This window comes from Elephantulus edwardii, unplaced genomic scaffold, assembly GCF_000299155.1.
Source record: "Elephantulus edwardii isolate Elephantulus edwardi_28Jun2011 unplaced genomic scaffold, EleEdw1.0 scaffold00409, whole genome shotgun sequence".
NCBI lineage: Eukaryota > Metazoa > Chordata > Mammalia > Macroscelidea > Macroscelididae > Elephantulus > Elephantulus edwardii.
Genome location: NW_006400159.1, coordinates 35534 through 42311, shown reverse-complemented (window position 1 = coordinate 42311; position 6778 = coordinate 35534). Strand labels below are relative to the sequence as shown.

The 6778-nt window shown below is 49.0% G+C and overlaps 1 protein-coding gene across 1 annotated transcript in view; it reads right to left on the bottom strand.

The window, feature by feature from the left end:
• The window catches only part of ERMARD (ER membrane-associated RNA degradation), a gene marked incomplete at its 5' end in the record, with an annotated part of 44374 nt that overhangs the window by 34890 nt on the left and 2706 nt on the right, over window positions 1–6778 (bottom strand). The window lies entirely within an intron of this gene.

The window sequence follows — 6778 nt, the reverse complement described above, 5'->3', positions numbered from 1 at the left end:
GAGTTTAGGGCTGTTGTACATAAGGTCGCTATGAGTCGCAGGCGACTCGACGGCACATAACAACAACAACTGCCAGGTAACCTGTCTTTGGAATGGGAACAAATATAGATCTCTTCCCGTCAGATGGCCAGGTGGCTGTCCTCCAGATTTCTTGGCACAACTTGGTGACCACATCTAGGGCATCATCTGTGTGTTGAAATATGTCCATTGGTATACCATCAATTCCTGAGGCCTTGTCTTTTTCCAATTCTTTCAGAGCAGCTTGAACTTCTTCCTTCATCACCATGGGCTGCTGCTTATACACTGTTTCATGAAATTAATGTGTGTCAGCCAATTCCTTCTGATACACTGACTATGTATATTCCTTCCATCTTTTTTTAATGCTTCTTGGATCACTTAAGTATTTCATCCTTAAGGATTAAGTATATTATCCTTAAGTATTGCAACTCATGGCTTGAATTTGGTTTTGATTCCTTCAGCTTAAGAAATGCTAAGTGAATTCGGCCCTTTTAATTTTGACTCTAGTTCTTTGCACATTTCATTATAATACTTTGCCTTCTCGAGCTGCCCTTTGAAATCTGTTCAACTCCTTAATTTCTTGATGTCTTCCCTTTGCTTTGGCTTCTTGGAACTCTAGTGCAATATTTAGAATCTCATCTGACATCCATCTTGGTCTTTTCTTCTTTCTCTGCTTTTGTAATGACCTTGTGCATTCTTCATGGATGATAGTTCCTATATCCTCCCACAGCATATTTGGCCTTTGCTCATTAGTATTCAAGGCCTCAAACCTATTCAGCTGTCAGAGATCTCTCCAGAGTACTGAAGCAACAAAATCAGTCTGGGGACCAAGGTGTGCCTGATCCAGGCCATAGTCTTCACAATTGCTTGCTGTGCATTAGAGAGCTGGACAATGACTAGAGATAATAGAAAGAGAATTGATGCCTTTGTTCTGTGGTGCTTGAAAAGAGTGATAAATATACTATGGACAGCCAGGAGAGCAAACAGGTTCATCTGAGAGAGGATGAAACTAGGCTCCTTGTAGACAAGGATTCTGAGGCTTCATCTGACATACTTTAGGGATGTTACAATGAGGGACCGGTCCTTGGAGAGGGATATCACGCTTGGAAGGGTGAAGGGACGGAGAAAGAGAGGGAGACAGACCACTGATGAGAAAGACTGACACAGTGATTGGGGTAACGAAGGTAGGTGTGCCAGAGACAGTGAACTTGGCACAGGATAGAGCAGGTTTCAGGACTGTTGCACACAGGGTCGCTATGAGTCACAGGCGACTTGACAGCACATTAACAACAACAAACTAACAAGAACAAAATGAAAACTAAACCCACAGCTGCTGAGTCAAGTCCAACTCATAGTGACCGTCTGTCAAGTTCTTGAGGTTGTAAATCATCAGAGGCAGCACATCGCGTGGAATAAGACTGTCCATCTTCTTCCCAAGGAACAGCTAGTGGATTCAAAATGCCAACTTCTTAGCTAACAGCCTGGCAGATAAAAGTACCGTACCATGCCAACAGGGTTCACACAACAAAAACCAGCAGTGGTCAAAAGGAATTTCACACGCATGACTGTGATGCCCGGACACAAGGACAGCACTGACCTGACTCTGTGTAACACACGCATTCTGTGATTTTCTTCCAGCAAACCTCACCATTTTCAGTCACAATGCTTTGGATATCACAATCTTCTACGACTTCAAATCCAAGTTTACAAATCATATCATACACATAGGGAGAAAGACATGTAGTAACAGCATCTTCTACAAACATCTGGAACAAAATGAACAAAAGACATTGTTCACCAGAAAAGGAAACAAGAGAAATATTAATGATGTAATGTAAGCCACAAACTGCTTCACATCTAGAATGGCCACATGAGGAATCAGTGTTAACACTCTATATACCACGAGTAACAGGATTAAAACACTGTGATTCAAGAAAAGATCTTTAACATTATTTTATCATATGCATTCACAAAGCTCAGTAAGTCATATCAATAGAGCATTATGCCTGCTGATGGGAACTCTGGTGGCCTAGTGGTGACCTGTGTGGCCAATCCAAAGGTACATGGTTTGAATCCACCAGCTGCTCCTTGGGAGAAAGATGGGCAATCTCTTCCCGTATAATATACTGCCTCTGAAAACCTGTTGAGGGTCAGCTGGGTGTCAGTTCCGACTCAGTGGTATACAAGAATAAGTGGGAGAAGGATGGGCAATCTTCTCCTGTGCGAGTAACTGCCTCTGAAAACCCACTGGCAGTTCAGCTAAGGGTTGTTCCAACATGACCACAAACAACAACATGCCTTATAGTATTGTTTTATTATGCCAGAGTTACAAAGTAACATCTCATGAGGAGTGGAAGACGGGAGCCTTCCCTGCACAGTAAAGGGCTGGGCTGCTAACCAAAAAGTTAGTGGTACAAACTCCTTACCTTAATGAAAGTTTACAGAAAGGCTGGGTTTTCTTTCATTCATTTGTGCACTTTCCTTTCTCTCCCTCCCTTCCCCCTCTCCCAGTCCACTCAGTGATGCACCTCCTGTTCCAGATGGTTGTCATACATGTAATTCCTTTCAGTCCATCCTCTCATCTGTTCCAATGCAGTATTCATTATCTAGCCACTCTTCCTATTCCTCCCCACTGCCCCAGCTCAGTGCTATGCAGTATTTGTCCTTTTGTGACTGAGCTATTTCACTCAGCATGTTCCCCAGGCTCACCCATGTTGTGTAACGTTTTACAAGTTGTTTCTCAATGCTTTGTAATATTCCATTGTGTGAATGTACCATAGTTTTTCTATACTTCTATTGGTTGTTGGGCAATGGGTTGCATCCATCTCTTTGCTGTCATGAACAACACAGCAATGAGCATGAGGGTACAGGGATGTCTGCACTGCAGCTATGGATTCTTTAATGTATATTCCCTCTCAGGGAACTGCTGGGTCAAATGGTATTTCTATTTCCAACTTTTTGAGAAAGCACCAGACTGCCTTCAATAGTTGTTGTACTATTTTACACTCCCGTCAGCAGGGAATAAGAGCGCCAATCTCTCCACAACCTCACCAGCATTTGCTGTTTGCTGCCCTGTTGAACTCTCCTATTGTTGCTGGGGCTGGCAGCTTTCTCTGTAGAAAAAAAGATGTGGCAATCTACACTCATAAAGATCACAGCCTTGGAAATCCTACTGTGCCATTCTGCTCTGTCCTACCCGGTTATTTGGAGTTGGACTCAAATTAATGACTGTGGTTTGGTTTTTTGCAGGAGGGGAAAGCAAAAGATCAAGCATAATGAATTGACAGGCAGAAAAAGGCATATCCATGCCTTCCAGTGTGACGTGAACAAAAAGCAGATCACACTATTCTTCCATCAAGATTACCTAAAACCCAAACAATTATACTAGACACTAAGATCATCTTACAAGCCTGCAAATATGTGATTTCCTGGGTCAAAAAAATCCCAACCAGAAATATGTATCAAGTTAAGGGGCTAGAAATGTTTGAAATTGGATTCTTTTTTTCTTGCCTTGGAAAAGTTAGTTAATGTGCCTGAATCTCAGTTTCCTCACTTGTAAAGATTACCACTTTCCAGGCTGTTGCAATTGGAGATAAAACTCAAAGAGCATCTAATACATAGAAGTAACACAAATATAGTAGACAGAGTTACTATTGACTACATATGTTTGACGCTGAATTGGCAAAGGGAAGAAATACTTATTATGCTTACCACGAGATAACCCTGAACCAATTCAGTCACGCAATCAACGAGATCCTACCACAACCACCCAAAAGTCTAACACTGCTTTCATTTGGATATGTTTATTCTGGAGATCGTTAGTAAACATCTTCCTAACACTGCTTAGTGTACTACGTAGAAAAGACATCCTTTCGGGGAGGAAGGCCACAGTTAGAACTAATAGAAGTAACCGATGTTTGTGTCTGCTTTATTCTGAGCTTAACAACTCTAAACCCCACATCGGTGGCAATCAACACTCAGCGCAGCAGGCAGAGCCGCGCAGAACCGACGCCAGGCTGTCAATCTTCACTCCAGCAGACTGCCACATCTTCTTTCTACAGAGCCGCTGGAGAGTGCGGCCGCTGACGCTTCCATTAAGAGACAAGCACTGAACCCCTGCAGCACCCATCAAGGGCTCTTACAGCCTCAGCAGCCTGCAGTCGCACAATGAACCGGATTTTTAAAATGGACAAACTTCACTTCTGACCTCGGCGACTGGAGAAATGAGGAATTCCATCCAGCACTAGCAGTTTTCAGGGAGAGCGCTAAGGGAGAAGGGCTTCGTGAGCGTGGTCAGAAGCGGGCTCCGAGCTGCAGGCCAGCCTCCCCGAGTGCCCCTCTGCCCGTGTTGTGACAGAAGAGCTCGGCAAGACCCACCAGACAGCTCGATTGGCTTTCCCATCAAAATGTCTCAGGCCCTTCCTTTCCTGTTAGGAACAGGCCACGTCCTCCAGCTACATAAACAGCCACCTCCCCTTACCATCTGCCCGGCGCCCACCTCCGCAGGGCACTGCAGTGGGCACTGCGGGGAAACACAAGCAGGCACGGACACTCTCGAGCAGCCACCCACGCTCCTCCTACCTCCATCACTTCCGGGTCCGCGCCGCCGCGGGTGACGCGGCGCCGGCGGATGACGTGACACCCTCCGATGACCCGGCGCCGGCGGATGACGTACCGCCCGCGGATGGTGCTGCGCCGGCGGATGACGCAGCGCCGGCGGATGACGTGACGCCCCGCGCTCCCTCCAGGCCTGGCGGGCGCAGGTTGATGACTCGGCCTCTCGGCCTTTGGGTCCTCAGGGCGCGTGAGGGCCTCGGCTTCCCAAGGGCGGGACGCAGGCGTTTGTGCCGCCGGGACCCAGACTCGTTGGCGGGATTCGGAGCCGCCAAAATGGAGAAACGCGGCCGCACCGTGAAGCAGCCGATCCTTCAGAACGCTCCGCCGACGCCGCAGGCGGCGCCTCGGAAAGAACGGAGGCTGAGCATGTTCGAGAAGGAGGCAGTGAGTGCGGGGCTGCGGCGGCCCCGGGCTGCCCTACTCATGGCCGCTCAGGACCCACGCTGCCCAGCTTATGCTCCACGCTCACGGCCAGGGTCACGATTCCTCCCCCTCCGTCACCACCCTTCCCTGTGCGGGTCATCGCCTCTCCCTCCCCTCCCCCCCAGGGTCACGATCCCTCCCCCTCTGTCACCACCCTTCCCTGTGCGGGTCACCGCCTCTCCCTCCCCTCCCCCCCAGGGTCACGATCCCTCCCCCTCCGTCACCACCCTTCTCTGTGCAGGTCATCGCCTGTCCCCTCCCCCAGGGTCACAATCTCTCCCGCCAGGGTCATGATCTCTCCCCCTCCGTCACCACCCTTCCCTGTGCGGGTCACCGCCTCTCCCTCCCCTCCCCCCCAGGGTCACGATCCCTCCCCCTCCGTCACCTCCCTTCTCTGTGCCGGTCACCGCCTCTCGCCCCCTGCCCCCCAGGGTCACAATCCTTCCCCGCCCGGGTGGTGGTCAGCGCCTTGACCGTGCACCTGGGAGCCGTCCATCCCTCCATCAGCACCCCGCCCCTGGTCCCTCTGGACCCTGCAGGGTCCTCCCAGGCCAGCCAGGGCCGCGGCCCCTTGTATCCCTGCTCCTCGACACCGCGAGCGGACGTCACTGCTCCTGTAGACCGGACTCGGGCTGCCCCTGCCCAGCGGTACCACGTTGGCAGGGAACCGTGGCTTCTGCCCAGGCTGCTCCGCCCGCAGAGACACTGCTTGTAGAAACAGGAGAGCGAGGGGGCTGGGCAGCTGCCTGCTGACCGCTTTCGGGAGCCACAGACGCGGGATGCGAATAGAAAACTGCGTCCCTCACACACAGCGCCAGCTCTTCCGAAGAACACTGCACATGACTAGGTTGACAGTTTTGTGCCCATTAACCTACTTTATGAAACTGGTAGGGAAAGGAATTTTTTTTTTTATTTCATTGGTGGCTCAGCACCAGTGTTTCTATAAGATTAGTTGGAAAACCCTGGAGCGTTAGTGGCCTGGTGAGTAAGCAATCTTATTGCCAGCCCAAAGGCAGGTGGTTAAAATCCACCAGATGCTCCACAGGAGAAAAATGGACAGTCTCCTCCGTGTGATTTACAGCCTCTGAGTTTGAAAACGAATATAAATTAATCTTTTCCCTTTACATTTATCCGAGTAGTCACAGATATGATCAAATTAAGACAAAGTCCTAGGACTCCTAGTTCACTTAACTGTGACAGTCTAAGGAATGGACATGGGACCATAGAGGGCCAAGTACAAGCATAACACAGTTTTTGAAGATCCAAAAACAGCTTTACTGCCAAGTAACAAAAAGAACCTTCAAAGACAGAAAACCCCTTTACATTGTTTGTCTGCTACTAATAATTTTAGGATAAGAACGTTGCTGTTGTTATGTATGTTCAAGTCACTTCTCATAGCGACCTACAGCGTACAACAGCCCTAAACTCTGTCCTGTGCCAATCGCACTGCCTCTGACACACCCATACCGGTTATCCCAGTCACAGAATCAGTCCACCTCATACAGGGCCTTCCCCTCCTGCGCTGTCCCTCCACCCTACCAAGCATGATGTCTTTCTCCAAGGACCAGTCTCTCCTTACAACATGTCCAAAGTATGTTAGAAGAAGCCTCAGAATCCTTGCCTCCAAGGAGCCGCCCGGTTTAACCCTTTCCAGGATGAATCTGTTTGTTTTCCTAGCTGTCCATGGTACCCTCAATACTCTTCTCCAGCACCACAGTTC